Here is a 6,979-nt window from a genome sequence, read left to right as displayed (position 1 = left end):
AGCTCCATGAAAGCTATCCCTAGCTTCTTGATGGTTTCTCATGCTTGCTTTTCCTTTCCCTTGTCTTTGCTTGGTGGAGGCCCTATTTACAATAAAAAGGGAGATACATTATCACAACTTTGTATCATAATGTAACACCCCCATTTATTCAGGAGCCTTTAGCTAGACATTCCCAATAAATAGGACTGTTACCATCTCGGTTTCCCGAGGTAGTGTATAACAAGGTACAACAAACCAAAGTACTTTAAATTAAAACTGTAATGATTACATGTTTATTACCAATTATCCAACTAAAACTTAATATAGAATATTTACAACTCGCAGCGGAAATGAATAAAGTAATATAAATTGTTCTATGTGATCTAGACTTCAACTATGGTCCAAGTCGAGCTCTCTTCCCAATGCTCCCAAGTCAGCTAGCTCCAAACCTGCTATTTAAATCTGCTCCCCATTTAACCGGAAATATTAAATGGTTCACCACAGGATGCCATCAATTAAAGCAGGCATCAATTTTATTTTGACACAGAAGCAAACACGTCAACCAATGGTTGAGTAGGAATAACCAACAACAAGTCAAAGTAAAATGATATGATAAATAATACAAATACAACTGAGCTCTTCACCCGAAACACCCATTCATCCCGCCAATCCCTGGCCGGGGTATTCATCATTCAACCGAAGTTGAAGTATTCACCATCCCAACCGGTTGAGGTATTCACCATCTCGAGTATAAAACGAGGTATCCAACAATTACGATATATAGCAATAACGAACCCATCTCAACACGAGGCTGAGGTATCCATTCAAAGATATGTAATACTAACAATAACCATAACTGCCCTCGTCTCGGACCGAATAAAGGTATCCAATAAACCATATGAATAAACCAATAACTAAAATATAATGCCATGACATATAATTCACATCCGTTAATCCACCCAATTCCACAATACTTTTTGTACATTCCACAAACCAACAAAGACAAGACGAGTTGAGTAGTTATCCTACCTGGCAAGCAATTCCAATTACGCATTCAATCAATCCAATAAATAAAGCAATCCGATTCGATTATAATTCTTCACAACCGTCACCTAATCAAAATATTATAATTCAATTCAATTATTTATTACTTCAAATTACTATTTATAAATTACTATTTATTATTCAAATTTATTATTTATTATTATGATTAAAGGTCTACGGTACTTAAAAACCCGATTCAATTATAACCCGAGTTACCCAAAATAATTAATTAAAAACCCGTCACAAAACAACCACACATCACCCCATACACGGTTTATAAACCGTGACCAACACCCCTCACAAAACTCACCAAACCCGACACCACAAGCCACCACGGCCACCACCCAAGCCCGACACCATCACCTGCAACCCTACGCACCCAACTCACCCTAAACCACCAAATAAACCACCACCAACAACCCACAATCCCACGCCCTATCACACGACACCAACCGCAACACCACCTGACACCCCATCAAAACACGCTCGTAACCACCACCTAACACCACCTTCACCGCCACCTACAACCACCAATCAACTCCCCTATCCTCCCTCGACAAAGACCACCCAGAAACCCCCCTAACCAGACCACCTACAACCCCTAAAACCCCCTCGAAAACCGCGCCTGCCCGGAAACAATGACTCCTCCTCCTTTTCCGTCACCACCGCACAAACCACCATACCTGACCACCCCAACACCACCATTACAACCGCCCCTTGCCGAAAACATCAACCACCTAAACCCCAGGTCAAGCCGTGTCCAATTTGTGGGTCAAATAACCGTCCCAATCACCCACAACCAACCCGTATAACCCCTCGTGACCAGCCACCTTTAGCCGCCCTAAACACCACCCTAGAAAGGTCAACGTCGGTCAAATTAGGTCAGGTCAGAATCTCGGCAGTGCAAGGTTGCTCTAGGTCCAAATTTCGAGTCCTATGGTGGTCTATACAAGTCATACGGTTGTCTTAAAGATGCTCACATGAAACGAATATAAATTGATTTAAGACGGATAATTACCTCAAGCTGATTAATTGGTTTATGTTAATTCCTTCCTCTTCCGTCTCCTAAAGCTTGTTCTTTTTAATTTGTGAATTATTTCTCAGATTTGAGGTGGTATTTATAGTGTAATATTTAGAGAATACGAGACCAATTAGGAAACCATGTAACTTTCCTTATTCTAATTAGTATAGAAATTGTCATTATAATTAAATCATTATTATTTATCATATACTATTAATCCTATCACAACTATAATTTCCTCATATAATATTTACTATTTTATTATTATTATCATAATTATAATTACCTTTATATAATATTATTCCCATATTATTTATTATTAATTCCCGATTACACTCGTACCAACTTAATAGATTTCGGTCCAAACAACAATGGCATACGGCCCAATGCTAAATATTAGCTAACCCAATTCCCGACTTGCATTATTAATTTATTATGTAATTAACATCTTATTATAATTACTATTAGAAATGTCTTTTAATTAATTATTAAATTACATAAATTATCTTCACAATTTATTATTAAAATACGGAGTATTACAGTCTTCCCCCCTTAAAATGAACTTCGTCCCGAAGTTCGCCCACAACTCCCATCATCCAACATTATCATTCAACACCATCATCCATTTACGATTATCATCCATACCAATCGCATCACAATGTATCATAACAACAACTCAAAACATCCGTAGTATTACATTCCTTCCCCCTAAAATTTAACTTCGTCCTCGAAGTTCGAAATATCAAACAAATGAAACAACCAAATCATTATTATAATATAAAACATGAAACACACATTGAAATATAAAACAACTTTTATTTCCAATACTAATTAATGGTTAACTGAATACAAAACAAAAATATTTGATTTACTTCCGAGTAGCAAAACCACAACCTAAACTAACTTTATTTAAACTCCTGGCGAATACATTGCCAAATAAATAATACACTATCACAAAAGCTAAGCATAAGTGTTTAGTTACTTTTCTTAATTCAAATGACCCTTCTAAGTCTATTCCCAAGACGAGCCCATTTGTGCTTCCTAGGTTTAGGATCAGGTGTATACTTTTGTTTAACAAAAATCACATCATCTTCCATCTCATAGTCCGAGGCTCTCTGTTTGCGAGGTTGAAGTCTATCATTATCATCATCATAAGGTCCAGTCCACATAATATCCACCTCTTCCTCCTCCTCCTCATCATCATCATCGCTAATCTCTATCACCTCACAAGTGTCACTCTCCTTTTCCCCAAGGAACATACAGGACTCCCCCTCTTCATCACTACTCCCAATGGCATGATCAAATTGTTCAGGCCCACGGTTGATACTATGGTTATCAGCCCAACATACATATACTAGGTATCTTAATCTGGCTAAAACGACATCATAGGTGAGATGTAAAGGATAGATAGGTCCATAATAATGACTATAATTCTCATGCATCCTGTAGTTATCATACTCAGACATGTAATCTTCTCTTACTTTCCCTAAAGGTCCAGAGAAAGGTAAAGTGTTAACCAAAGTATAGGCTCTAAGATGAGTGTCATTTAGGTACTTCGAATCCACTAAAGCTCCATAAACATCCATTTGAGATTCCAAGGCTTTGCAATGCTCGTTCAAATCTGAGTTTGGGTACATGAATATGTTCTCTGGGTGCAAATAAGGATCCATCCTAAGAAATATAAGGGAATCAAGTTAGGTTACGGAATTCATATGCTAGTGTTGTGCTATATGGAATGCATATGGGTATTAGATGCTTGCTTGGTATGCATGGAGATGCTATAAATATGTTAACTATTGGTTTGGTATGACGGTCACTTAGTCTATTGAGGTACTACCCACCCTTCCTTCACCATTGATTTATTATTTGTTCATTTTAGTTTCTATCATTCATTCAAATCTCTATCAACATCATCTAACTTAAACATAGAGGCATAATTGGCTTAGGGCAACACGTTCCGCATATCACTAGGCATATTATTCTACTCCACATAGTTGATAACATCAAAATATAGAAAGTATATGAACCAGGAGAAAATAATCAGATCAAAAATCCAAATGATTAATTTATAATGCATTTTACAAGTTATACGGTTGAAACAGGAATTTTACAGCAACTTGTCAGAAACTTAGGTCAACTTGTAAAAATCACCATAAATTGTCAATATATTTTCTTAAAACGTGGCTTACCAATTTAGAAACATACATGAGTCTACTAACCAGTGGCGTTGGAATTATAACAATTAATTAAGTAGTTTTTAAATGACAAATTTTACAAAAACATGGTGCGAAAACGTCACTGTACAGGAACATTTCGACTACTGTCCACTAAAATATTTATTTCTCCTAAACCGTATATTATTTGAACATGAGACCAGTGGCATATGAAAGCTAACTCATAAAGATATTACTCATAAAATTTGCATACGAACATTTTAAACAGGTAGTAAATGGCAGCCAAAACAATCAAGGGTAAAATTTCGAGAAATCAACCAAAATCGCATTCTTCACAATTTCATGTAATTCTTTCAACACTTCACATATTAATCATACTCACACCTCCCACATACATGCCAACATACCTTCCCCATATCAACATGCTCATAACAATACTTAAAAGAAATCATCCGCAATCATTAACGAAAACAGTCATTCAAACAAGACAAACAAATTCCTAAAGGAAATATACTATATTCATTTTAAACTACCCCACACTGAAATGTCTCTCAAGGTTCCCGGTTCAAAGCTGAGAGGGCCATGGTGCAATTAAGGCGCTTTCTTAACCGCACTAAGAGGGGCTCCTAACAGTTTCTACCCGGGGTTCATTTTATTTAGACACATCCTATGTTCATTATTATTCATTGGTTAGGCCTGAGGATCGTTTTGCTCTGATACCACTTTGTAACACCCCCATTTATTCAGGAGCCTTTAGCTAGACATTCCCAATAAATAGGACTGTTACCATCTCGGTTTCCCGAGGTAGTGTATAACAAGGTACAACAAACCAAAGTACTTTAAATTAAAACTTTAATGATTACATGTTTATTACCAATTATCCAACTAAAACTTAATATAGAATATTTACAACTCGCAGCGGAAATGAATAAAGTAATATAAATTGTTCTATGTGATCTAGACTTCAACTATGGTCCAAGTCGAGCTCTCTTCCCAATGCTCCCAAGTCAGCTAGCTCCAAACCTGCTATTTAAATCTACTCCCCATTTAACCGGAAATATTAAATGGTTCACCACAGGATGCCATCAATTAAAGCAGGCATCAATTTTATTTTGACATAGAAGCAAACACGTCAACCAATGGTTGAGTAGGAATAACCAACAACAAGTCAAAGTAAAATGATATGATAAATAATACAAATACAACTGAGCTCTTCACCCGAAACACCCATTCATCCCGCCAATCCCTGGCCCGGGGTATTCATCATTCCAACCGAAGTTGAAGTATTCACCATCCCAACCGAAGTTGAGGTATTCACCATCTCAGTATAAAACTGAGGTATCCAACAATTACGATATATAGCAATAACAGTAACCCATCTCAACACGAGGCTGAGGTATCCATTCAAAGATATGTAATACTAACAATAACCATAACTCGTCTCAGACCGAATCTGAGGTATCCAATAAACCATATGAATAAACCAATAACTAAAATATAATGCCATGACATATAATTCACATCCGTTAATCCACCCAATTCCACAATACTTTTTGTACATTCCACAAACCAACAAAGACAAGACGAGTTGAGTAGTTATCCTACCTGGCAAGCAATTCCAATTACGCAGCTCAATCAATCCAATAAATAAAGCAATCCGATTCGATTATAATTCTTCACAACCGTCACCTAATCAAAATATTATAATTCAATTCAATTATTTATTACTTCAAATTACTATTTATAAATTACTATTTATTATTCAAATTTATTATTTATTATTATGATTAAAGGTCTACGGTACTTAAAAACCCGATTCAATTATAACTCGAGTTACCCAAAATAATTAATTAAAAACCCGTCACAAAACAACCACACATCACCCCATACACGGTTTATAAACCGTGACCAACACCCCTCACAAAACTCACCAAACCCGACACCACAAGCCACCACAGCCACCACCCAAGCCCGACACCATCAGCCTGCAACCCTACGCACCCAACTCACCCTAAACCACCAGCTAAACCACCACCAACAACCCACAATCCCACGCCCTATCACACGACACCAACCGCAACACCACCTGACACCCCATCAAAACACGCTCGTAACCACCACCTAACACCACCTTCACCGCCACCTACAACCACCAATCAACTCCCCTATCCTCCCTCGACAAAGACCACCCAGAAACCCCCCTAACCAGACCACCTACAACCCCTAAAACCCCCTCGAAAACCGCCTGCCCAGAACAACAGCTCCTCCCCTGTTTCCCGTCACCACCGCACAAACCACCATACCTGACCACCCCAACACCACCATTACAACCGCCCCTTGCCGAAAACATCAACCACCTAAACCCCAGGTCAAGCCGTGTCCAATTTGTGGGTCAAATAACCGTCCCAATCACCCACAACCAACCCGTATAACCCCTCGTGACCAGCCACCTTTAGCCGCCCTAAACACCACCCTAGAAAGGTCAACGTCGGTCAAATTAGGTCAGTCGGAATCTCGGCGATGCAAGGTTGCTCTAGGTCCAAATTTCGAGTCCTATGGTGGTCTATACAAGTCATACGGTTGTCTTAAAGATGCTCACATGAAACGAATATAAATTGATTTAAGACGGATAATTACCTCAAGCTGATTAATTGGTTTATGTTAATTCCTTCCTCTTCCGTCTCCTAAAGCTTGTTCTTTTTAATTTGTGAATTATTTCTCAGATTTGAGGTGGTATTTATAGTGTAATATTTAGAGAATA

This window comes from Silene latifolia, chromosome 4, assembly GCF_048544455.1.
Source record: "Silene latifolia isolate original U9 population chromosome 4, ASM4854445v1, whole genome shotgun sequence".
NCBI classification, from domain to species: Eukaryota; Viridiplantae; Streptophyta; class Magnoliopsida; order Caryophyllales; family Caryophyllaceae; genus Silene; species Silene latifolia.
This window is presented reverse-complemented; position numbering follows the sequence as displayed.